This window comes from Mchenga conophoros, linkage group LG11 (genome assembly GCF_057382185.1).
Source record: "Mchenga conophoros isolate Kocher_MC1m ecotype Shallow Benthic linkage group LG11, M_conophoros_male_GT1.1, whole genome shotgun sequence".
Lineage (NCBI taxonomy): Eukaryota > Metazoa > Chordata > Actinopteri > Cichliformes > Cichlidae > Mchenga > Mchenga conophoros.
Genome location: NC_140536.1, coordinates 16,173,805 through 16,200,966, shown reverse-complemented (window position 1 = coordinate 16,200,966; position 27,162 = coordinate 16,173,805). Strand labels below are relative to the sequence as shown.

The window sequence follows — 27,162 nt, the reverse complement described above, 5'->3', positions numbered from 1 at the left end:
GCTACAGCCTTTCAGTGTGTATATATGTGATTTACATTTTATACTTTATAGGTCTTTGTTTGGATATGTTTCAAACTTTTAATGTGGATGTGAGTTCATATCTTTTTTTGCATACAGTCAGTGTGTATGTGTGTGTGTTTGCAGTGGGTGAATGGAAGCACATATACATTGACTTGAGGCATGTTTACACTTCTGCATTTATGTGCTACTGATTAGGTGTGAAAAGTGGCACCCAGAGTGTATGGGGAGTGAACTATATGTGTCTGCATGCAGACCCCTATAGTCTAGGGATGTATGGCAGTGTTGAAGCATGTTGTGGATATATTACTGTGTGTGTGTGTGTCTGTGTATTCCTAGTATGTAGGTCATCGGTGTATTCCTGATGAAATGTAGTCCTCTGGAGAACCCTACAGATATGAGGGCCTAAATTAGACACTATTATCTGTGTGTGTGTGTATGAGAGAGAGAGCTATACACATTTGCCGGACCAGAGCTTCACAGACATGTGTTTTCAATTTTGTGCATGCTTTTACATGTAAGAGCAGCATCACGAGTGTGTGTTTGTCCATCTGTGTGCGTAGGTGTTAAATTGCATGTAATTTCAAACATTATGTATTTATGTATGTGAATGAAAATGACACAGTGGTATCATCTGACAGACTCGTTGCCTATTATCACTGACCTGGGACTGTAAACCTCGGCCCTTGATTTTAACGACTGTTGGCACAGAAAGCCTGTCCATATTGTCACATTACCAAGCCAAACTGCTAATAAGCCTCAAGCACCACTCCAAGAAGAGTATGTGACCAAATGTAGGAAACACACACTCTGCTGCATAACATACACAAGAGGTGCATTTGCAGGAGTGATGAAGTTAGTTTTAAGGGTGACTGACTTTTATAACATGTAAAAAAAAGTGTTTGATGTCTTTTTGTACGTCTTTAACACTGAAATTTCAGTTTTGGAAATCCATTCAAAGCTATTACTCTTACATCTTGGTGTTTTGTATAGCTGCTGTTGGAGAAACAGGGCAATGATGATTAGGTTTCTTTAAAGTATACAGGACATACATATTTTGTGTCACTTTCTAGATACAAAATGTGTCTTTCTGAATACCCTGTGATCTTAGTGCTGTTGAAACATTACATATAATCCCCTTTCATTTCGAGATGTCTACATTTCCAGGCAGCCGACTGTCAGTAAGTCACAGGGACAATATGCAGTCAATCTGTCAAACCAATTCAGAATTTTGCCAGAGCTCAGCCCAAAAGTTATATTCAACCTGAGAGAGATGAATGGGAGTGAGAATGTCTACCTTTGAAAAGCTTCATGCTTTGACCAAATCATATGCTGTCACTCCTAAGCTTTAGAAGGCCTGCACTTTTCATCAAAGCCGTTGATGGCTACCTTTCACAGTACTGTCGAATACACCCTCAAAAGCTTCCCTCCCTCCTTTCCTTCCATCCCCTCCCAAATCTCTTTCTTCTTCCCTCCGATGTCTACTACCCCCCTGCCCCTCCACCCAATCCTTCCATTCCCCTTGTCCTTAATCCCTCCCCTCCCTCCTCTCCTCAATCAAACCCTCAAATCCCTCCAGGTTTTTTTTCCCCCCTGTGTGTATGTGTGACTTCAGTACTGTCAAGATAGATGAAACAAGAAAAATTCAGATTCATCACAGTCATAACCTGCCATGATGATAATCCACTGCTATTCTTCCCTTGTGGCATTAGGCCGATGTTACTGGCCTTTTTGGGGTTTATTTGCATATTTGTTTCCCCTTTGTTTCTTTTGATGAATTATTTACTGTGGAGTAAAAATGACAGCAGAGATCAGTGATGATTGCTGTCACGGGCGGATGTGAGTTCTTTTCTCCTCTTTGTAATTGTTCTCTTCTTTGCTGATTTTCAATCAAGCTTTTTTTCTTTACTCATATTTCCTGGTGACAACAGACAATAAAGTGGGGGGGAAAACACACAGATATTTTAACATTGCCAGTGAAACCTTTCCACTGTCTAGCGGGAACGAAGCTTCCTTTGTTGTCGTAGTGATTATAGGGTAGGGAAAAGCTGCAAAAAGAGGAGAAAAGGGAGAGAGAAGGGATCAAATGGAAAAATACTGTGAACACAAATCTGCTAGGAGGACCACCTCACACACCTCCCACACACACACACACACACACACACACACACACACACACAGGGCAATTGAGTGAAAACACACACATCCTGCCCTTCATCATCCAACCATAAAAGAGACTTGATTAGAATAAGATAAACGACTAATAATAGTCGAGCAGTGCAGTTTGCGATCCTTTCAACTTTCTAACTGGAAACAGAAACGTCTTCCTGAGTTTCCAGGAGCTTAAGGTTTAGGCAGCATGTGTATTTGCAAACAAAACAATGTCTTTCGAGTTGTAATCACAGTGAGCTGTGTCCACATGCCTTGATTGTAAAGCCTCAGAAACATTGTCTTCGCAGTGTGTATCAGGATCTACCCTCATGTACACACACTTCCACGCGCGCACACACAACACACACTGCCACCCTGTCCCTGTGTTGGCCTATCCAAGAATAACAATGCATAATTCATGTTCCAAAGTCTCGTCTGCAGACAAAAGTCAGCGCTTGCATTTATTATTTATTGAAAACAGCTCACATGATGAATCCTTTAACAAACAGACTAAGCACTGTACCTATTTCTTTTTCTCATGCTGTTTGTGTTTTGGCATAGATTTAAGTAGGCTCATTAGCAGAGATGAGGATGCGAGGAGAGGAGAAGAATGGCAGGGAAGAGAGAGGTGAAGTGAGCCTGTGTGTGTGTGAGAGAGAGAGAGAGAAAGAGGAAATGAGGCGAAGGGATAAAGGGATAATTTTTTGAAAAGGTGTGAATTAATGAGTCTTGGGCGTCGCAGACTAATTAATACAAAAATGAAATGCTTTGAGCGCTAAGTTTAAGGCCTTCATTACATTTAAACAATGAAAGTTTACCCCGCTAACCGCTGGGTGTTTGACTTTACTTAACTGCACTGAAAAACCTGGATGTAACAGATTTGTGTTGCTACATAATAACCGAATCTTTTTTCCATGGCTGTTGCAGTGCTGCAGCAGTGCTACACTCCAGCAGAATAAGTCCAAGCAAACACCCGTGCACACCCGCTTTCCAATGTCATGGCTGCACTTGTTGTGTGGGCAGTTTGCCTTGAAGACGGGGAGCAATTTATTGTAGAGTGAAGGGACCCTGTGCTATCCTATGCTAATGCAGTCATCATTTATCCCAGAGTACTTGTATTTTTTTCTCTCTCTCTCTTTCTCCTTCTACTCCACCCCCTTCACCATCCATCACTCTTTCAAGCCATGAGGTATTATCTTTGCGGAACGTTTTATATTCAGTCTTCCTTTAGATGGGTGGAGGCGCGCGCACACACAGTCATTTTTGTTAAATAAAAACGCAATCAAATCTGGTCTCGCAAAGGTTGAATAATTGATGCGTTATGTTAAAAAAGGAATGAAATAATCATAGCCTGTTGGATGTTGGAAGAATATCAAACCCAGCATTGGTGCTTGGCAGACTGGGCTGAGCAGGGTAGGGGCCTTATGTATTTGGGACGGCTGCCCTGTAAAATAATAATGAACAGCAAAGAGTAAGGAGATTAGGAGATTTTTGCTCTGCACTGTACCTGACACTTTGTAAATGCCCACCCATGCTTTTGTTATACAGCGTGACCAGGATCCATCTATCCTGCACTGACAAATCAAAATTTTCTGTAAATGATTCATTTGGTGTGCCATTCCAGCAGCTCTGCAAAAATGGGTGCAGTAGTAGGTACACACGAAGTTGCTGTTGTCGTTGCCGCTATGGAAACAATACATCTTAGGCATATTATTTTTTTATTTAACCATTTGCCAAAGCGTCAAATAACAATAATGTTGTCATTTATATTAGATATTAACAAAGTCACAATACCAGACCAGACTAAATAATAAATCTGAATAGCATTCTAATAAACATACTTGATGTTGCAGTGATTCATGGTCAGCTCATCAGCATTCAGCTTTACTAGTCTACAGTATAAGCTCTTAGGGGTGATGAATGAAATAATATCTGCTTGTTTGCCACTGTAGACTAGTGGGACCTGTTTTCACAGCCATAAAAGTCAGCTATGAATATATACATAGTGTACATCTCTTTATGGATCATGCGTACACATCCACAAACACAGACTCCTAATAATATCATTGTTTCAAATGAAGATGAACTGTTTTTATAGTAAGGAACACCTTTAAGATTGTGCCCATTCGGTATGTAGCAACCGTGCAAAATGAGCATATTCATTCACAGCTCCACTGAGTCGTGTGCAGCCGAGCATTGCTCACCGATAGCGTTTTTATTAATGTTTCAGATTTCCATTAACCAGATGTGTCTGGGTCAAGAGGTGCATTTGTCCTCTGTTTAATGTGGTGATTGCAGCTAGGGTTTTATTGATACTTAAAGATGCTGTACAGGATGCTGTGTGAGCAGCATGATAAGCTGCTTGATTGTAAGTAAGAAGGGCAGGCAAAAAAATATGTGTGTGTGTGTCTTGTTCGGGGATCACTGAGACAAAAACTTGTCATTTACTTATATATTTATTTCCTTCTTGATTCACTAAAGGATAATATGAAATACACTCAGCGTGCATTAGGCCTTTATATATTCAGCGCACCACTGCAAACCTATAGACAGCCACAAAACATGTACAAACAGTGCCATTTTATCTGTGCTTCTCAGTTTTTCTTTATTCTGCCAAACCCTTCCCTCCATCCCTTTTCTGTGCCCTCTGACTAGTCAAACAGTGTTCTACTCAGGGGGCTTATTTTATTAATTCACCATTTCCTCTGTTACAGGCCGCTTTCATTGTAGTCCACATAGCAAGAAGACCACCTCATAGGGATTTTCCTCTTCACCAGGTAACCACAAAGGGTAAAAGAAGCACATTATCCACATGTACAACACCCAACCCCTCCCACACACGCAAGCTTTTTGTGCTATATTGTGCTGACCACCGTCGCAGCAGGAAAAACACAAGCGCGCACACACATAGCATATTATCTTTATGAGGTGTTATACACCAGTGACCACCAACACAGGGTCTCAGTGTTCTCTAATCCACACTCAGACTGAAAAGACTGTTCCATGCAGTAGAGGGATTACACTGTCGGATTAATGTGAGTTTTAATTTGAGTCATTTTGAGAGCCCGTGATAATAGGAATAGGTGCAGGGAATAATACCACTGCTCCGATATGAACTGAAATGTGGTACAACTTTATATTATTTTATTACAGCTGAGTCGGCTTCAGTGAGACACACATTGTTTGCGTGCGTGTTTGTCCTTGTTTGTCTCACTGGAGATGAGCACGCAGAAGCTTTATAAGTCTGTGAAACCTGCTATTATCACTATGGCTAGCACAGATATTGGAGTGGCTCAAGGAAAAAGTTTTCATTTAGAGTCACTGATTAGCTGCTTATTGTGCCCAAAACAATTTTGAAGTTATTATGAAAAGAAGGCAAAATGCATTGTTTGGAATTTTATTTATTTATTTTATAGATTTTCCACTTTTAGAGATTTCAGACCTGCAGTGAACAAACATTACTCTGCCTTTTCCCCTCTCAGTCCTCATCCGTTTGTATCAGCATGTTACTGCTTTTCAGCCTTTTCTGACTCTAAATGAATCAAATGCTGCTGTTGTGTTATCCAACAGTGGTTGGAGAAGGCAGCATTACCAAAATTATTTTGACTTTGTGCAATGAATTTGTTATATCATTGTCTTTGAAATGGTTGTTCTAAAGATGGGGTCCACTTGTAGTCAGTTGTTGTCTTCAAAGCAACTTCAGTGCATCAAGATGGTTATAAAAAGGGCAATAAGACTAAGGTAGTTCGCTGCTATCGGTCTGCTATCAGTGAATGGAGTTAAGTTGCCATTCGCTTGCAATCTGTTTGTGAATTTGGTGAAAATGGCAAATCTGTTTCTGTCTGCATACAAAAGAAATTCACATTAAACAGAAATTTAAGTCCAGTAAGAACCTTATAGATCTGAAAGAGAAATTCAGAAACTGCTCCACAAATAGTGACATAGTTGCTCTAGGAGGGCAAAATGACAGGCGCTTGACAACCTATCTTTTCTAAAGGATTGATTCTGAATTTGGCTTCCAGCTCCCGATTGCAAAGAGATGCATCACAGATGAGAAATACTCATTTATGCAGACAGATTCTGATTGCAACATGGTGGGATTGAGTCTACATAGTTTAGGTACCTAAATCTAAACTAAAGGCAATAGGTGAACCCACTGCTACCCTCGCTGACGGCAGCAACTTCTGACAGAAGAGTACTATTTGACACCCAGGGATGAAAACACTGTATGTTTTCTTTATATTTTATCATTCTTTGTGCATTACCAGTACGAAACAGTTCTTGTGTATAGAACCCAGTGCTTGCAGTCCTCCATTCTAGGCAAAATAAACAACAGCTGCTATCAAATATGGTAGATTAACTCCAAAACAGAGAGAGCCCAGAAACATGATATGATGTTCATTCCAAAGTCATATTCTTATTATACTATTGATACAAGTGGTGTTTATAGATCATTCATTTTTTTCTACATGAATAGAGGCAGAAAAAAGCTTTTTCTCTAGAGTGAAGATACTTTCTCTACGAGCAACAACAAAATCATGGTTTTCAGTTCAGTGGATGCGATGTTATATATTGTTGGGTTTTTATTTTCTACTTCTAGAAGGAGGAGAGCTGTTTGGAGTTGGGGTTAAAAAAAGAAGAAGAAGAAGAAGACGGGTTGTATTTTAGTTAATTCAGATTCAGGTTGGATTAATTAGATTTTGCACAGTATCTGTGTAGTGCAATATGGCTTCATCTCCCCTGTAGGAGATTACAACAATCGAATCCCAAATTCTCTGTGGTTGTTGATCCATATTGCTTTTGAAAAACTCACTGCTGAACTGTTCTCTGAAATTGCTTGCTGGAATTTTCATCAGTCTGTTGACTTAAAATTAAAAATAAAAAGTCAATAGATTTGTTAAACAACAGAAATGACTCTTACTGGGAGTGACTGGGAAAGAAATGAATTCCATCACTGCGTAGACCACATCATCTCCTTTGGCTCTGCACCACCGTCCTCTCTCGCTGTGATCAGACAGTCAGTGGTGATTTCATTTTACATAAAGTAGAGGAAACTACAGTTAAAGTGCCATATCTCAACTTTGACTTGAAGTTTATGTTAAGTTTATGAAACTTACAAAAGAAAAGGTTTAAAAGTAATTGGACATGTGACACTGTGTGGGCAGCTCTCGCTTTATTTAAACGTTTTCATACAAAATATGCTGTAATTACGTGCCATCTGCAAGTAAAGACAAGAAAAGCAAATGAAGTAAGCATAATAGAAACACTCAAGAAGCACATCTGATAAAATCAAGGCCAATTGCTTTGCTGAAATCAAACATTCTAAAAACAACGGTGTTCACAGAAGAAATGGCAGGGAACATTATATTAACAACATTGCACGCCATGTTGGTAATGTATTTTGCGTTTTAAACAACCCCCCCAAAGAAGAGCTTTGAGAACTTTTCTTAAAGGCTACTCAAAGAAATTATTGGGACACTTGCCTAAAAGTTCTAAGGTGGTTATAACAAACATTGACTTTCGAGCACATTAGAAATGCACAAATTGTGCTTGCACATTTAGATAAATCCCTCAACCTATATCCCATTTTCCAACCAAAATATGAAGAAATGAGGGGTCACTCAAGACTTTTGCATAGTACTGTATATAGGATCATAGCACTCAGAACTCATTAGAGAATGATTAACCTGGACAGCGTCTCATAATTTAACAGGATAATGATACTAAGAATATACAGCCAAAGACATTTTTCAGTGTAAAGAGGTGGAACATTGTTAGTTTGGCAAGCATTTAAGGTCCTCAATCTTGAGAATCCATCAAAATCCATCCATGCAGGCTTCAAGCCATGTTCTTGTAGCCAGACCACAGCAGGTTTGGATCTGTCAGTGTCCCATGAGAAATTACTGGCTAATAAGGTTGCTGCTACAGCATGTTTTAGCTATAACAAGGTAACAATAACAAAGGTTTATGCAGTTTTAGACCAAGTATGTTTTTGAAGTGACTTTCTGGGAATCACAATTTTTTCTTAATAAGACGGTAAGAAATATCTAATCATGTACAAACTACATATCAATCTGCACTCAGTGCATGCTAGCTTTCTGAACTGTGCAGTCTGTGCCTTTTCCCAGCTTCTGTGCTATATCCCATGATTCATCTGACTTGTAACAGTTGTGTTTTATGAAAGCCTTTTTTCAAACAGTTTCCAACTTTGATTTCCCAGGTTCAGTGTATTAAACACTCTAATATGATACATTTTAAATTTTATATACACAGCCTGTTGTCATAACTCCTAAGGAAACAAAATAAATTTGAAGTCTAATTTCAGTTTTCAGTCAATACGTCAGTTGGTTCGCAGCTGTCAAACATTCATCTACTAAGAAGAATTTGAAAACATTCGGATCCTTTACAGAGGGGTTGTTACAAGGTATCAAAATGTCTAAAAAAAAAACCCACTACCCAAGACAAAGAGATTACCCCAGCACTCCTCAGCGCGATGATTTTTTGAAGCCCCTCAGAAGAGCATTTGAGCTTTGTATAAAGGAAAAACAACACAGGAGAAGCACCGGGACATACAGTGCAAACTCCAAAACACAATACACAAAGAGATGCAGTGCAAGCTACAAGAAGAAGACCAAGAGATGCAGTGCAAGCTCCAGCAATTCGAGAAGAAAAATGAAGGGCTTCAAGTGATGTTTAATGAAGCATTCAAAAGAAATACACAACTGCAACAAGAGAAAGAAGATCAAGAACCTTCAGTGTAAGCTTCAAGAAAAAGACCAGGAGATGCAATGCAAGCTCCAGTGCATGGAGAAGAATATGAAGGGCTTCAAGTGATGTTTAATGAAGCATTCAAAAGAAATACACAACTGCAACAAGAGAAAGAAGATCAAGAACCTTCAGTGTAAGCTTCAAGAAAAAGACCAGGAGATGCAATGCAAGCTCCAGTGCATGGAGAAGAATATGAAGGGCTTCAAGTGATGTTTAAACAAGCACTCAAAAGAAATGCACAACTACTGAAGAACAAAGAACAACTGGAAGAGATGCAAAAAGAAATGCAACATGATCTCCAAGAGTTTGAGAAGAAAAGTACAGTTAAGAGTATTATACAACAAAGCAAATGACAAAAACATTGAAATTGAGGACAAGAAACAAGAACTAGAAAAAATATGCACAGAAAGCAGAGTAAAATCTAAGCAATGGTGAGCAAAAATACCCATTTGCAACAAAGTGCAGTACACAAACACTGAAATGCAAGAGGAGAAGCAACGGCAGAAAATAAATACATAAAGACATCCAGTGTACACTTCACGACCTGCAGAGGAGACATCAAGAGTTACTGGCCATATCTGACAAAGTACAACAAACAAACAACGTCATGCACAAGGAAAGGAAAGTTCAACAAGAAAAACATTAAAAGAAAACTGCAAGAGAAAAACAAAGAGCTCAAAGAAAAGCACGAAGAAAAGCAGGAAAAATTAGAAGAACTGGAGAAAAGGTGTAAGAAACTTGAGCTGCAGCATACAGAGCTTTTCAATGAGATGACAAACCTCACAGCGCAGAACAAAGATTTGCAGGAACTGTGCCTGCAAAAGAAGAAAAAGCACTTCAGGTTTTTCATGAAGAAGGACTCCACTGCTTCTTTAGTTCAGCCAGGAAAAGAGTAGCGTGATCCTCCTCCTGCAGGGGCAAAGTAGACAATAAATGATGAAAATAAATTTAAATAAATAATGTCGTTTAGGAACACTACTGAATGTTACTTAAGAAAATCTGAATAAGGTAAACTGAGCTTTATTTAACCTGACGCTCTGTATTAAGATTTGTTGACAGGTTTGAATTGGATAACAGGATGAAGGCAAAGAATAACTCACGAAACGTTTAAGAATAATTCACCTTAATTGGATAACTGGACATACGTAAAGTCTCACTTTAACCATTTGTCTTTGTTTTATGAAGAAACGTTTACATTTATAGTGTCGACTAATCGGTAAGGGTGTGACAAATTAAGTATGAAAACAGCAAAGGGGTCAGTTGAAGCTGCACACATGTGTGTGGACTGTCACAATATGCAGATCAATTGCAACTGTGAAATTAATGCAGAATTATTCTGTAGAGCATGGATCCCTTAGAACGTACCATCACGTGCACAAGAAAACCCCATTTACACAAAAAGGAAGCGTCATTCAGAGTTGCAGCTGTTGAGTAGAAATGCATGTACTGAGTGTAGATTGCTATGTAGTTCATTAGATATTTCTTATATTAGCTTGTTAGCTCGTATTTTATGAAAGTCCATTCCATTTTTTCAAAGAGTTTCCAACTGTGATTTCCCAGGTTCAACGTATTAAACACCCCATTAACTTTGAAAGAGCCTTCATTTTTATTTGAAATTGACTGGTCTGCCAAACAAACAAATAAGTAACTGTCCAAATGCTTGGATCTGGATGCCAATAAATTCTGCAAATGCTAACCAAGTGAACAAAAGAGTTGCACACACTTACTTTAAGACATATATGATTTTTTAATGTAATTGCATAAATCTCCCTCTGCAAGAAATGCAATGAGAAGTTCAGTGCAGCTGCTGTTCGCTTCTTCTGAAGCTGTTCTAAAGAACTTTGGTGATCTTTTTCCCATTTTCTTGGTTTCCCACTGACTTGGTACTGTATCATATCTGTAGCCTTAGCGATGGGTGTCAACCTCACAGGGAACAGAGATTATTCCAACACTGACAGTTACTCACAGCTATCTGGGCATGTCTAAAGAAGCTATATGCATCATTTAAGGTAGAAATTATTATTAATGTCCTTTGATGATAAGAATATGGTTAATAATTATTAATACATATCCTTATTCATTTGTAGTGCAGACTCAAAGTTCCCTAGCTTTTGCTGGCTAGCAGTAATGCACAATTCATAAACTTGTTTTATTTGTTTTTGTTTCTTTAAATATAAAGGCTAAACTCACAGCATTTCTTCCTCTCTGAATACACCTTCTGGGAAAAGAACAACTACAGAATTGGAAGAGTCTATAATGTAAATAGAAAGAACCACGGACCAGATTTTAAACTGAAATCGCCTTTCACGCTGACGTACACTTGAACAGAACACGCAGCAGCTGGTAAAATTGCAATGTTTTGCGCGCTAATTTGGTATGTGCTTCAAAATCAGCAAATTGGGACAACCTTGCTGAAATGGAGATGCTTTTGGCAAGTGAAATGGCCTGCCTCATATATTATGCTAAAAAAATACACATTTGAAAGGAACGTCTGACGCTGTAAGCAGGAAATTGGGGGTAAATTGGCACATTCTCTCAGCTTAAGTTAATTGTGCTCGTGCTATTGTCAGGGCATTTGCAGGGTGACAGACAGATGGGCGAGGGCTGACACATGTATTTGGAAGAGTTTAAAATTCAAATGCTCCTCATGTGTGAATGCAGACACCTGCGGTAATCAGCTGGCTGGTGTGTATGTGGTGTGAGTGACGTGCAACCTTGTATTTACCCATAAGCCTCTCTGTCCCTGCCCGTCTTGCTGTCAGGGTTCCTCCTTGTTTTCTGGTGTCAGGTATGCTGTCACGTTTTCCTGAGTGATTAAAAACCCTGGAAGGAAAAAAAAAACACTGTGTACTGTGGTTATATTTTCTAAAAGGAGTTTTAAAGTAAGGAGGCAAGGTATTTATTTCTGTTTGAGCTCCTGGGCATGGTTGATCTCTGTGCTATTAAAAATTCATTCACTGATAATACCCCCACTCCCCACCCCCAACGCGTTCCTCTCCATCTCCCTTCCCCTGTCTCCCTCTGTAGAACGCTCATTTTCTCAATGGTATCTCTGTTTCTTTGTGTCAGTTCACTTCACTTTATTGGCATGGGGTGTGATTCACTGTCTCTATCTCTCTTTGTTCGCGTTGTCTCTCCTTTCATTCTGCGTCTCCTTCCCTCTCTTTCCTCGCTCTTCAAAAATCTGCCATGGAAGCGAGACAGAAGAGCGCCTGCTGTTTCTCTGACACACTCTTCCTCTCTTAAATCAAAACCAACTGAGGCGAAATCAGGTTATTACCTTAGCAGTGTTTCTTCTCTCTCCCTCGCACCCATTCTTCCATTTTTGCCCAAGGTCTATGAAATTTTACACTTTGAAAAGAAAGGGCAGCCGCTCAGTCAGACGAATGGGTGCGAGCTGAATTTGAAAGGAGATAGCTGCATAAATAAAACAGAAAAAATAAATAGCCTACTGAAGTGTGAGATGGATGTCTGACAGGGCCTGACGATGTATGCGTGCGCATGTGTGTGTGTTTGTGTGCATACTCTTGCCCCTCGGTCTGCCTTCAAACGCTACACCTCAGACCCCTCACACGCACGTACCCGTTACAGGGGGTGGTGTTATCAAGTTTGTTGTGGTCAAATATTTGTGATTTCTTTACTGCCTTTCATCCTTGGAGGCAAATAAGGATAGGCATTTATCAGTATGTGATCTCAGAGAGTTGGAAGAGCTCCATAAGTTCTCCGAAAGGAACAAGTTTTGAATGTATACTACACACAGACGAAAGATGGGGAATAAGGGAAAACACAAAGTAAAGACCTAACTTTCAGCAGAGGTGAGCAGACTGAATGGAAAGCTGAAAACAAAGGGAAAAAGTCCATTTAAAATGCATGCATTCAAGTGATACAGATGGAAAGGGATGAAAGAAGTTATAACAAATTGAACAGAGTAAAGAGTTGAAGGGCGGTCAGTAAACAGCACGGCAGAGAGTCAAGCAGACATAAACAACTGCAGCTAAAGATGGATGATAAAGACGGAGGAACGGCTGTATCGGTGATGAACGATCAGCAATGTGGACGGGCAAATGAATGATTTGAGGAGAAGAAAGGGGAGGGAAAGGTTGTAAACAAGTCAGAATAACCTCATAAGAATGGCATATCCACCAGAGCTAGGATGGATTGTTGTATGTTATACAAAAAATAAAGGAAAGTTGTCACAATGAAGTAACCTTTGCATGACCTTGGATTGAAAGGGAAAGTAGGAAAGTGACAAAGTTAAAATCTAGCACAGAGCACGGAGATCAAGGACGCAGATTGTTGAGAGAGGGAATGAGCACGGAATAATGAAAAACATGTAAAATAAATACCTAACCTTCTGTTTGCTTTTCAAAAGTACAAATAGAATAAGATGTCGGCGCTTTGTAGACGACACAAACGTGTTTTCAATGAGGCTGCTGTATGGAGAGACCAGGTTGATTAGGAGCTGTGTCATCTTTTGCCAAGACTCGCTTTCTTTGAATAAATACAAGAATCTTTGGAAGACTCAAGAGTGTGTCTCTTTGTGCACTTGTGCATGTCTGCCTGTTTGCCTCTTTGTACAAGGCCCAGATGATCGGGTCAGACTCACACTTCTGTGCGTCCATGACCTGCCAACAACACCTCCACATTAACGCAGGAGAAGCAGTTGATACCACGGACCTAATGAGCACACTTGAGCATGTGAAAATAAAGCAGGGCGGCTCAACTGTAAGACTTTTTTTTGTTTCTTTTTCTTCCTCCTGACAGGCTTACCTTTGTAACACAGATTTTTCTTTGTAAAATTTGGCTATGATGAATTGAGCTGGATGTGAAGCCAGCCATATATGCAGCAGGGAAGTTCTTTTCAAGTCCAATTTACCTGATATGTCTTTGAACTGGAGGAAATGGGAACATCTGTTTAAAAGCCCCAAAAATATATGGGAGTAAAAGCTCCAAAAGGCCCCTGCTGACCCTTGGTTCAGTCAAACAGTAGTGCTGCTTTTTAATGTGCAGACTGCTAAACCACTTTGTGCTGCTTGCATTTCTGTCATAGAACTAAACCTGATAACGAACTGTTGTATATTTATAGCTCCCAGATAGTGTCTCGTCACACCTTCTTGTCTATACCATATTACGTGACTGTATTCATGTCAGCTGCACTTTAATTAAATGCAGACATCTTTTCATTCCCTACATTTGTTATCACTTTGAAACAAATCCATCACACCTTTTTTGCACACATGATTTGAAGCCTGAACAAATCTTAGCAGGGCTTAATAAATGAAATCAATTCATGATTTTTACTTTTTTTTTTTTTTTTAAACAACCTGAATTCCTCAGTGGTGAGAACTAAACAAGGCTCCTACATTCATCCCAGCAGCCCACCCTCTCTCACCTGTGCAAATTACTGTGTGTAAACAGATTGGATCGCACTAGCTTCATGTGGTTAGCCACTTCCCTAGCTGGGACAGGCTCCACTCAGGAGAAATAAACCATTTCCTGTTCACCGAGGGAACGATATGCTCAACTGTAACATACTGTAATTCTTTCCAGACGCTGGGTAGATTTGATCTTGTTGGAAAAAGTGCAGTACTAACAGGAGACATGTTCAGTAATGCAGAATACTTTAAACACATTCATAGGTTTCATTTCTTTAATGGGTGCATGCTAAAATATTGAAATAAAAACATGGAGTTAAACCCAGTGTACTACCTGCAGTCATTTTAAATTACTCCATATAGGACAAGATGTCTTGTAATCCTTAATGTGGGTTCCTTAAGGGTCAGCTTGAATTAACAGTCATCTGGGCCCTTTATTTCCTTTGGGCGTGTAACTGTTTTAAACTCCCAAAGTAAACTCCACGCCTTGCAAATGTGTAGCTGTTCTGTTTCTTACTCAGTGAAAAAGCTTATGTAAGCTTAAAAAAATATCATTTTATTGTAACATTATTCATTATTATTTATTGTTTGTGTCATCTCTCTGAGATACTTACTTTATATGTAATCAGTCATCCAAACAGTTCATTATGAATTGGACACAAGAAACAGATTTGGCTGCAGATGCAGTGCAGAACCATCCTTGTTTGAACCCGTGGAAGATCCTCCAGCGCCGGATATATCTCAATGCATCTTCTAGTCTTCTGCTTAGTTATCACACTGATAATCCTAAAACTGTGAAAACAGACACTATCCTTAATTGGTTTGTATCATATCTCTGAAAAACGCATAGTTTACTGTCACTTTGGAATGTAATTTGATGTCTTTTTTTAATGAATGCTATTGCAATATTGGGCTAGACCCTCAATGCTACTGATGACATCTAATCTTCGTGACAGCTTATTTTGCAGGCTGACTTCTCTTGATCTCCCACACTGATATGCAGAGTGTAAATGTTTGAATGTTTTATCGCACAAGTGAAAACGGGAAAGACAGAGGTTTAAAAATATGGGCTCAGTTGCAGTAGGCATTGGATTAATTATACAACGATTCAATAATTGCAGTATATTTAAATATTAAAAAACATTATGAACATTTAAAGTGAATGAGTTAGGAAGATCATTAATGGATAATGAGTTTAGGAATATACGATGTGTTATGTGTTAGTGCTTTGATAGGATCATCAATCCTATACACTTTTTATTTGGTTAACGGGAGCTTCACAAGGTCGCCTCATACCCTGCTCTAATTTTTAAGTCCGACCTTGTGTTGGCGTGTGTGTATGTGTGTGAGTGCGTGTGCATGTATATGTAATAAAGAAGAATTTCACTTAGTGTGGAGACATATCCTGGCAAATCCACAGCTCAAAACACACAAGCAGTAAGTTTCCTTGACCTCAAATGTTGTTAAAATATTCACGAGTACAAAATATTGTTTCTTCCTCTTGATTTTACCTGATTTTCAACCTTCTTTTCTTCCTTTAATCTTTTTCTCTTGTTAGCCCACAGACTGTGTTCTGTAGTACCACAGGAGTTCTGTCGTCTGCAGAACAATTATGTCAATTATCTCGCATTTAAATGGTTTCCAGAGAGGAGTTCCTTGGCTAATAACAGTCAAATGAAGTGACAACTAACCAATTAATCTCACTCTAATTGCTCAGTAGGTACAGTCAATCAATCATAATGCCCCTCTCTCTGTACTTTCTTCCTTGCTTTCAGCGCACATTTTACACTCGGTAGCTTGGCTCACTACATGTCAATCAAATATTAATTCATCCTTTCGCTCCTGTGGGGATGGAAGTGCATTCCAGTGTGTTGACTTCATGGCTATGCTGCTAGTCAGCACATTTGACTTCTATCGTGACAATGTTTGCTTGAAAATGCTTTATGGGCAAATTAAAAGAGTAAAGCAACAGTAGAGATAGGGAGGCCATTCATTTCATAATTGCATGTTTGCAGCTTTGATCATGTTACATAGACAAACATTAGCTCACTGTTAGTCTATATTTAATAGTCTAAATTGCCAAATCACTGCTCCATATGCTAGAGACCAAGAGCCTTTGAACTGACAGTTTCACAGACTCGAATGTTATGATATATCTTGTGAGATTTACACTATGTGCAGCTTTGCTTTCTGCACCCTTGCACACATGTATCCAGAGCCACAAGCTTGAGTGAAGCACAGAGCTGAGCAGCTAAAATCTGCCTGAGTGCTTTACTGAAATAATTTATTCCGGTGTCATTCCAGAAAAAAAAAGGTCACATTTGCAATTTGCAGCAGTGGTGATGGAAATCTGAAAAACAAACTATTACTGTTTAGTACGTTTAAAAAAGTTGAAAAATGACACTTTAATGTGAGCTTTGTGAGGTTTTTGGGAGAGCTTATTTATGTGGTCAGCATTATGAGGAGGTAGGGTTAGTGAGTGACTCATTAAAAAAAAGGAAACAGCAAAGAATGTGAGCCTGTGTTTTGTCCTAAAGTGGGAGAATCCGCTCACCACTCCAAAAATTTGGAGTTCGTAACATAATGCTGGGTTTCCCTACAAGTAATGCTAGTCAAAAATGTCCATACAAAATCTATTGGTTTCTCTGAATCGTATTTTTTTGGCATAACAAGATATTTTCACTGAGCACGTATTGACAATAATATCCAAGTTTTATTCCAGTCTTATTTATCCTGGCACATTTAATCTCAAGAGCTGCTCATTAAACGTCTGTCTTTAACAAATTCCCATCAGCGAGATGTTAGTCACCTGCACGCTATTAAAACATCACAACATTGAGATAGTCATTCTTAATTCTCTCATATTAACACTTTACATCAGGTGCATCAGGGTCTGTGAGTGTGTGTCATTCACTACAAGTGCTTGAGTAAAAGTGCTAACAAAAAACTTGCTATTTTAACAAACGGGGATGCCAGTTTATTTCATTTATTCTCCACAAAACTGCACTTTTATTATAAATCGTGTTTTGGACACTTTGGATTTTTGAAGTTGTGCCTTGAAGCTACTGCTCACTTATTTTAAATTTCTCAGTCTCCAAATGTTATTGCAATAAATGTGTTTATTGAGTCAAAACTTGTTGGATATTTTGTTCAGAGTGATCCCACACAAATGCCATAGTGCTGTCTTCTATGGTTAATGTAGTAAACCCATAATGTCAGCGCTTATTATACTAGCTATTGATCTTTCAAATTTGCGTCCTTTTGCCCCTTTTGATGTGTATATTCATAGAAATTAAGCATAAATATCATCACAAAGACTCAACTCAAAACAGAAATTTTGATTAGTAAATGTAAACCCCAGAGGAGCACTCAACAGTCAAGCAGATATCACTGCCAGCAAAGTCCTTGAAACTGCTGTGAACCTCAAATGTTTGCCGTTCACATCAGTGCAACAACACAGTTGATGTGGAATAGGCAGGCCTCCTGCCATATTTGCAGTTTCAGGATTTAGCCTGAAATAACAAAACAGTTCTTAATAGTTCTTAGTTAAGCTCTGCAGGGCCTACATGCAGTATAAAACTGACCGCAGTACTCTGGCATTACATGTAATTAGTTGCTGCCCAGCACTGCCCGCCATGTATTCTGTCAACAACAAATGTATATCTGCAGGTTGTATTAACTGCAGCTATACATGAATTGGCTCAAAAGTCTGAAATTGATTGGGGGGGAAGAAAAATCTGCCATGTGGGCACGTATGCTTCGTCCCACACTGTCACGGCTCGTGGTGTCAAATGTTGTCTGAAAATATTGTTTTCCCTCAGTGATGTTTAATTGTTCCTCAACCAATTCCCCTTTCCATTCTCATTCCCACCACTAATTAGGAATGGAATTTAACTAGCAATGACTTTAGCGGGGAATCAGAACACACCCAGCCATTATAAAAAACCTAGGGACCCATAATGTGGTGTGGACTTGGCCACTGAAACCATGGGGTGGAGAGACATGAGGAGAGAGCTGCTGCTTCTCTCTGCTGCTCTTTGCATTTTTGGTTCTGGTCTTTGTTGCCATTGGCCTGTCATGAGAAGTTTCTCTCTTCCCATTTTGAAATTGTTTTCTGTTTGTGTTCCTCTGCTCTTCTGGCTTTTTTTTGTTTTCCTCTCAACATCTCTCCGTTTCTCTCTTGACCTTTAGTGTCACCTCATTCTTTTTCCTCCACCCTTGCTCACACACACACACACACACACACACACGCGCGCGCGCGCGCGCTCTTCCTCCTTCCCACTCTCTCCTGCCACAGTAAGACCTAATATGAACTTTTGCTAGGAGCTGAGATCTATTTTATTGCCAGTGTTACTGTGAATGCCTTCATAAATTTAATGCTGTAATGCCTTTGAACAGCCTTCAAGTCCTCAGATTCATAAACACACACGCGCACGCACACACACACAGATACACGCACAGTTGCTCCCATTTTTTCCCACTTTTCTTTATGAACTTCCCAACACATGCACAATCGCACACGCACAGATGTGATGTGTGAATGAGGTCTTTGAGGTTGTTTTTGCTCACATCAGACACAGCAGCCCCAGTGTTTGTTTGCAATTTCCACTGGCTCCGGTCCACTCCACCAAACCCATGGGAATTTGTGGATCAGCATCTTCTCAAAAAGCTCCTGGGCGTCACAGTGTACGAGTGAGCACAGAGCGAGTGCAATGGGTGCAGTGATGCTGTTAGTTTTATGTGGTATTTCAGATGTACTCTATGTGCCATAGTTTATGGTAGAATTTAATAGGCAGTGCTGTAGTTTAAGACTGACAGTGTCATTAAATTACTAAATCACTGCAAAAAAAAAAAAAGTAAATATATACAGTTTGTCCTTTTCAGTTTCTTTTAGTAAATATTTCATTCTGAGTCCTGCAGAAAGTTAAGAGGCTCTTGAAATTAAATTTGATGTATGTTTCTCTTCATACTTTTGCTATTGGGTTTTACACACTGTATTATCATTCTCACACAATAACACTCAGAATACAGCCTACAAGGCTGTTTTTAACCAGAATATTTAAGGACTGTATAAGCTACAGTGTTTAGCTGCTGTTTAGCTGCTGTAATTTAAGCTAAATATATATACTGTGTAAAAAATGTCAAGACTGGAAGCTAACTACAGTGTTTTATGTAAATGCGGAGCAGATGTTCTTATTGAAGTGATGTCAGTGTGTAAATAATGTTAAACATACACGGCAGCACAGTAACAGTGAATCATTAGCACCTGCAGTAGGAACATACAGCAAATTTAAAAAATACATAAATAAAATTGAATTGAACTGAACCTGCTGTAGGTTGAAATTAATAATGCACAGTTCAGTAGAGGCACAGTGAGTTTGTTTCATGGGTTGTTTGGCTTGTGATATAGATCATAGGCACTCACATGCATTAGGAGACATGTAAAGAAATCTTCAGAAAGATGAATAAAGGTTTGGCGTTTAGACTTCAAACTCACAGAGAACAGTCTCAGAGATGACGTAAAATCATCTCGTGTAGCACGCCGCATTGTCATTCATAGCCTGGAAGCAGACATCTGAAGCTTTGCGTGTAACTGGAGAGTAACATGTGTAGGTAAACAGTGTTACTGTTTGTTTCAGGTGTGTCAGAGTGAGGCTCAGTGGGAAAGATTGCTGTGTCTAGACAGGAGTGTGAGGGTAAGTGTAACATTTTCTCTTTGTTGTAACTTACGGCAAAGACGTGTCTACGTCTCTCAGTTTTCACCCCCTGTTCTCTTTTCTGCAACCCTGATTATTTTTTCTGTTGCCTCCCTCTCTCTCTCTCTGTTTCTGTGCTCCTACAGCTGATTGCATAAATAATTTACGGCATGTAAATCCTTAGCAGCTGTTTGCTCCTCTTTGCCCCGTTTGTTCCTGTTTTCTTTCTTCCAGGTTAACATGGGACTTTTCTCAACCTTGTCACCTCTCCTCCCCTCTCTCTCCCTTTCTGCCTCTGTGCCTGGGGTTAACCTATCTTTCTTTCTCTCTAATTACACTGTTCTCAGTTCCAGCCCTTGTGTCTTCCCATGGGTTTCCATGTCTTTATGTAAGGAGTGGCTTTTTCTTGTATTGATGGGAATTTTGACTTGTAAGTCCATAGCTGTTGTTGTGTATTTGCATGTGGATGTGTGTGTCTTCCACTGTGCGCTTCTGCATGTAGATTGCTGCTCCACAAGACAGCCACCGTGTGGCTTCAGACCCTTACAATCAAGACGCTTATATGGGCTTATTGTGATTACAGTTCTTAGCTGTGCCTATGTACAATTTCGTCTGTCACTCCAGGCTTCAAATCCTCTAAGAAGGATCTCCAATTCAAATTGCGCTGTCAAATTACGTTTTCTTCTTTTCTGCCGTAGTCCCCTCAATCCATTCCCTAGGTTGGACATGAAGCAATTTTATGTTAAAAAAGAAATAATAATAATACTAAAAAAAAAGAGTCGCTCTGCACAAGAGAATCTATCAGAAAATTGTATGAGGCCAAATTCAAGGGGGGAAAAAAGATGAACAACAAAAGGAAAACTTTACCTTTGGCTCTGTTAAGTCATTTCTTTTCCCCTATTCAATTTCCATTGTTTAAGACTGGGGCTGATCTTTCCAATATTGCTGCTAATCTAACTTCAAAGGGATGCCGGTATGTTAAAACACTTTTTAATTGTGATAAGGAATACGCTTTCATGCTTAAACCCCTTCTCCTCTGTTCGTCTGGACAGAACCCACAAATGCAGAGGCTGTTTTTTCACTCGGCAATTAAAATTAGAATTGGTCACATTTTTCACTGTCAGCCATTTCCTTTGCACACAAAGACATGCGGGCCACACAAGCGTGCGCGTACAGACATATGCAAACCCAGATACTACCATACAATACACATGGTGTTTTTGCTCAGTTGAACCATATCTAAAATAGCTTGCATGAAGACCATTAAAGAAGAAGAAAAAAAATCCTCCTCAAAACTAAAACAACCCTTAAGACCGTGCGGGTCTGGTAGGGCTGATGATTCACCACAAGCTTCCCTGTTACTTCTATGAGACATGCGATGCAGGCTGCGCCTTGTTGTCCAGAGATAACAGATTAACATGATTGCTGAGTGAATCATTTGCACTCTAGTGCTTTTGACATGGAAGATTCTTGAGGCTTTGATACTTGCACAATATTTTGAAGGAGTGGAGCAGTAAGATGTAATTCTGTTGTGACAAAATCAATTTGGATAAAAGCACAATGTAAAAAGCAAGAGTGGCATGAAAATGAAGTATTGGTTACAGCTGATAGGGAAATTGTCTATTTTGCCTCAGAGCTTTGAATATGAGTGCATCTAAAAAAATTTTCATAAGAAGAGTGAAAATTTGAGGAATGGGGAAAAACAAATATACTGTGCTTGCTGCCCAACCCAGTCACGTGATGGGTTTTTGTGTTTCCCATCCAGGATGCATTTAAATGTACGTCTGTAAATCAAAGCTTTTTTAAATATACATGAAGTGGCTCAGTATTCTCCGAGAATAGTTGTAATCTGGAGAGATGTGTCCTTGTGTCTTTGCTTATGGCCCATGTTGAACAGGGACATTTGTCAAAGTTAAAAATTTAATTTCCTCTGTTGCAGCTCCTCCACACTTATTTATCTAGTCTTATATGATATGTGAAAAAGTGTAAGAGGTGGGTCACTGAATCCTTCTTTTCAAGGTTCATCAAAAACTAGTGACAAAGAGCTGTTTTTTCCCACTAGAACTCCATGAACAACAGAATCTGTCAGTAATAAAAAATACCAGCAATTTATCTGACCCTTGCTGAGCAAGCAAGACACAAACTTGCAGAAATACGATGTATTACTGCTCCCCCTACAGTCAACTCACAGTTAGACAGATAGCCACTTATATTTGAGTGGTGATGATGTGTCTGTTCGTCACACGAAAGCAGACACACACAGACACACAAAAAAGTCGGCGCAGTCCTGTGACCACCCACCAAACTTCAGCTTGTACCATCTACTAAGCTGTAGTGCCTCTTCACCTCACTGTGCAATACCTTTTGTGCAATACTTTTGTAAATAGTCAACGGTGCAATAGACTCAATACTTGAAATGTGCAATTCACTTGTATTTTTATTTTTATTCCTATTTATTCTATTTATCCCCTTCGTATATTTTATTTATATTGTCTCTGTATTTATATATATGTGTGTGTGTATAACTCTGTAACTTCTGTCGGTGCTGTGCTTTTTTGGAAATCGAATTTCCCAGAGGAACCCACCCGAGGGATTAATAAAGTTCTATCTTATCTTATCTTATCTTATCTTATCTTATCTTATCTTATCTTATCTTATCTTATCTCCTGTAGGCTGCAAGAATGCTGGAGTGACAAAGGCAGCACTTTGGACAGCTGGCACAGGTTCAGGTGTGGGCCAATAACTTGCCTGTAGTGGAAAAGTCCTTTTGTGACTTTGCAGTTGAGACAGGCAGCTCTGTTCTTCCCTGCAGCAGCACTCACATTTCACACTCAGTTTGAGCATTTGCAGTATGTCAAAAATCCTGACTGAGTGTTTCGCTGACATGACTTAGACAAGGATTTGTTTCTGCATTTGAGGAACAAATTACTAGTGATGGCACAGAAGTAGAACCTTCTTGAATCCATGTCCACTCTGTCTAGATTCTTGTTTTTCAGTCTGAACCAGTTATGTGCATGTGCGGTTGTGTATGTGCTTAAATGTGTTCATGTCTGTGCTTGTTTTCCCGTGAGATTTATTTGCATGTGTGACTGCGCGTGTGACCCTGTGTGGCTGCGTGACCCGATTGTGAGTCTACAGTACTCGGCAGAGTGAGTGAGGTCTGTGAATCTGTTTTGCTTTTTTTGGGGTTGTTGTGCAGCATGGCCTCATTACCCAGGTGTTTACCCCTAACCACAGGAAGCTCTTGTCAGTGACGACTGTCTGCCGGCAAACATTGCCTGAGGGAAAGAAAGACAGGGAGGAAGGAACCTAGCAAAAGAGAGACAGTTGAGGGGAGGCATGAGAATCAGAGATGTCTGTCTGTCTGCTTGTCTGTCTGACTATCTATATATCTGTATATACTGTATATGCTCTATATATATTTCTCTAAATGTGTGTGTGGTTGTGCCAGTCAAACCTTCACTGGCAGGTCACTGGGTTCTTCTGTTTCTCCACCAGTGAAGGGAGGGAGGATAAGAGACGGGGAGGGAGAGAGGAGAGGAGGCATACAAGCTGCTGACAGGGATTTATGAGCTGATAGTGTCAGACTGCAAGCACAACAACAGTCTCCCTGTCTCTGCCTGTCTGCTCATGGAGGGAGAGAGTGACAGAAAGAATGGAGGGGGTGTTGGAGGAAGAAGTGAGCCAGCAAAATGAGTTGAAAATGAAAGAGCAGAACAAGAGAGGAAGTGAGCCAGGGAATAAGGCAGGATCAGGATTGGGATGTTATTTGATTTGATTCTTTCTTTGTCGTTTACTCTTTTCCTTTTATCACAATGTGGGTTTTTTTCTTCACAACCCTTCATTTACTCGCCTTTCAACATCACCTTTGTATGACTTGAATTGACTGTTGCGTTGGCTGATTTTAATTGTTTAGACCAATGATGTGAGTAAGAAACAGAGCGTTTAAGGCTACTGTTGGTCTTGCATGGCCAAGAAGATGATGATGATGATGATGATGACAGTACAAACACTGTACAGAGATGACCAGACATTCATATGCTGGATGGTAACATTTCTTCCATTGTGTTGTTGTGACACATCATTAGCTCAGATAAAGACGGTGATTATGCGTTTGATAAGCTGAGGCTACTGCAATGAAGTGTGAACAGTTGTTCCATTTTAAGAACTGTGCAGGAATACATGCTAGCACAACTGTTCTTTGTAGTTGTGTGTCTGTGTGTGTATGTGCGTAGAAGAGACAGAGTGGCTGTTTAGATATGTCATGGTGAATCACAGCTAAAGTGTTCACTGCTAGATGACACACAGTAATATATAGTAGTTGGACTGTCTGACTGTCTGGCGTATGAGAGATCCATTCTGGAGTTAATTTTGTCTAATTAATGTTGTAGGATAAATCCATAATAGCTGTCTTTAGTTTGTTTCACAATATATTCCCATGTGGCTACAGTTAAGAAGATAGCACTTAATTCCCCTATTATCAGTATAAAATCTTATCTTATACTACACTTGCATAGTGAATCTTATGGGAGTCAGTACTGTAACTATATATCTAAGCTACTCATCCTTTGCGTTTAGGTATACTTATGGTATATTTCAACTTTTTACATGTGGTACAGACATGCTGAGTGCTGTTGTCTGTTAATCGCATATTCTTAGGCCTAAAAATATGTTGTACTTATAGACAACCCATAAACTTAATTTCCAAAATTGATTTCCAGTTTTGGAAGTTGTATAATTGTGCCTGGAATACCATGCCCTGTTGAATGTTATGACTATGATAATAACAGTGATCCAGATGTGAAGTCTGCCAGACTGGCATGTTGGGGGGAAAAGCAGCCTGACTGTGCACAGCATACATGCCCCCTGGGAATAATACAGACATCTAGTGATTTATATGTCAGTTCTTTTTTTTAATGACATAGTATTAAAGAGTAGTGATTCATGAGGCTCTTTTCATTTCACATCGAAACTCTGACTTGTTTCAGGCTATAGCTTACACTTTCCAGTATGCTTAGTAATGATCCTACAATAACTTTCCCAGAATTTCAAATGCCAGCGTCTTTCTTTTTGAATTCTTGTCTGTAGATAATAGTCACAGCCCCTGTGCGCCAAATATTGATTCAGTGACGACAACGCCAGTTGGGCATAGATACCCTACGGTGCAGATCCTTCATAAGAAAAGCTGGCCCTGTGGTTGGTGCTTTTTTCCAACCAGTAACAGTACAGCGTGGTAAGGAGAGTGACAGTTTGGGATTTTTTTTTATTTTTGGACAGCTAGTGGTAAAAGATAAGGGCAGAAAGCAAGGCAACCTATGAAATTTAGAAAGAGCATGTTGCACTGTTGGGGCCCAAATCTGAGCTGCACTGAATGTTATCACAAAGGTAGTTTGGATCCTTTAACCTCCTAGGACCTGGCGTCCACATATGTGGACATCACATTTTGGGTTATTTAGACCAAAATACTCAATTTTGCTCTACAAGGGCCTGATATCCACTTACGAGGACATTATACTGCTACTGTTCTATCAAATTTTTAAACGAATATCCTCATATGTGGCTCTTATTTTTCTTAAAAACAAAAATAAGGTAAAAAAAAAAAAAGATCTGGTAATTCTTTGTATTTACGTTAATCGGGCCCCAATATGCCCAACTATCAAAGAGAAATTAAAAATGCATGCCGTGGAAGAGTTTGGGTCTTAGGAGGTTAAAAATTAACTTGATATTCCACCAGTTTCAAACAAATATCTCATCATAGTAGTATGTACTATAAACGTATGTGCTATGTGCAATACCTGTTACTCAAGGTAACCAAAATATTTCAACGAAAGATAGCAACTGTTGTTTTTACCCATCATATTTCTGCTTTGTTAAAACCCAGCCACATGGGGGCCACAAACATAACTCCTCTTGTCTGAAGAGTCGCTAACATGCAGATCATCGGTAAGAATTGTGATGTGTAGTGAGATTAGGTAACAGGTGAAAGAGAGCTGGGAGAGGTGGAGGTTTTCATCAGTGAGAAGAGGAAGAACAGGAGTACAAGCGCAACATTTCATGTGTCACAGTGAGAGGGAGACAGGTGGAAAGGTGAAGATGCAAGGAGAGAAAGAGATAGTGAAGGTAAGGTTGTTTATACACTAGGGGTTCACCATTCCAGAGAACAAGCAGTGCACAAGAGAGGTGAATAAGAGAGTGGAGGCAGGGTGGGGTGGGTGGAGACGAGTGTTTGCTGTGATTCGTGACAGAAAGACAGCAGCCAGAGTGAAAGGGAAGGTTTACAAGATATTAGTGAGACTTGCTATGATGTATGATTTGGAGACCGTGTCACTGAGAAAACAGGAGGCGGCAGCAGAATTGTATTCCTAAGATTTTCAGTGGTGAGAAAGTGGCAACCACTAAAGGGAGAGAAGAAGAAGATATTCGCCTTCTTTTACCCTTTTGAATTAATTGAAACTTTTATCCATAAAGACTAAATGCACTAAAATTAAAAATTCTTATATCTGTTTCTTATGTATGTGTTTGCACAGTGCAGATCTACACAGAAGCTTACAGGAAACTGAAGAAGACGGGTGAGGTTAAAGAGGACAGCAAGATGGAAAAAACAAGAATGAAAGCAGCCAGTGATAAATATTAACTTTTGTGAAACATTTTGAGCATTTGCATCACTAAAAGTCCTCATATATAGCTGTTTGTCATCGCCTTAAACTGCTAGAATTTGATTTTAAAAATACGGGTATCATGTAGCGGTTCGAGTTAGAAGCTGGGAATATGCAATCACATCTGTAAGAGTTACATTTCGCAGCTCATTGTATCTCTGACTGCAAAATAAAGTTTGATAACAATCTGTTTTTGTGTTATTAATATGTTGTATGGAAATAAAGAAAAAAAACCAATGAAAGCACTTTTTAAATGCTTTTTTGTAAATCTGTTTTTAAAAAAAAACAATATGTCTGCACAAGGGCCTGTAATTAAAAGGGAAAAGGGCCTCAGTGTGGCATTTCCTGTATGCTATAGGAACATCACTGTGGATTTTATGTGAAACATTCAGAAGTGGTGGATGTCACAACAATCATAGCCACTAACCTGTGCTAGTCTGGTAAAACATGCTAAAAGCCCGTTGATGTCGAGTCCCTTACTGGGATGAAAGTCACTAT

At 39.4% G+C, this 27,162-nt stretch overlaps 1 long non-coding RNA gene across 6 annotated transcripts in view; it reads left to right on the top strand.

The window, feature by feature from the left end:
- LOC146563814 (uncharacterized) overlaps window positions 1-26,901 on the top strand; it is a 114,252-nt gene extending 87,351 nt beyond the window's left edge. For 2 of the 6 annotated variants that reach the window (XR_014894362.1, XR_014894360.1), the window contains exons 5-7: window positions 4,884-4,946; window positions 19,952-20,008; window positions 22,681-26,901. This is a non-coding gene — a long non-coding RNA (uncharacterized LOC146563814). The remainder of the gene's footprint in view (window positions 1-4,883; window positions 4,947-19,951; window positions 20,009-22,680) is intronic. The other 4 variants (XR_014894363.1, XR_014894365.1, XR_014894364.1 and 1 more) reach the window with 4 other exon arrangements.
- Window positions 26,902-27,162: the final 261 nt, after the last annotated feature.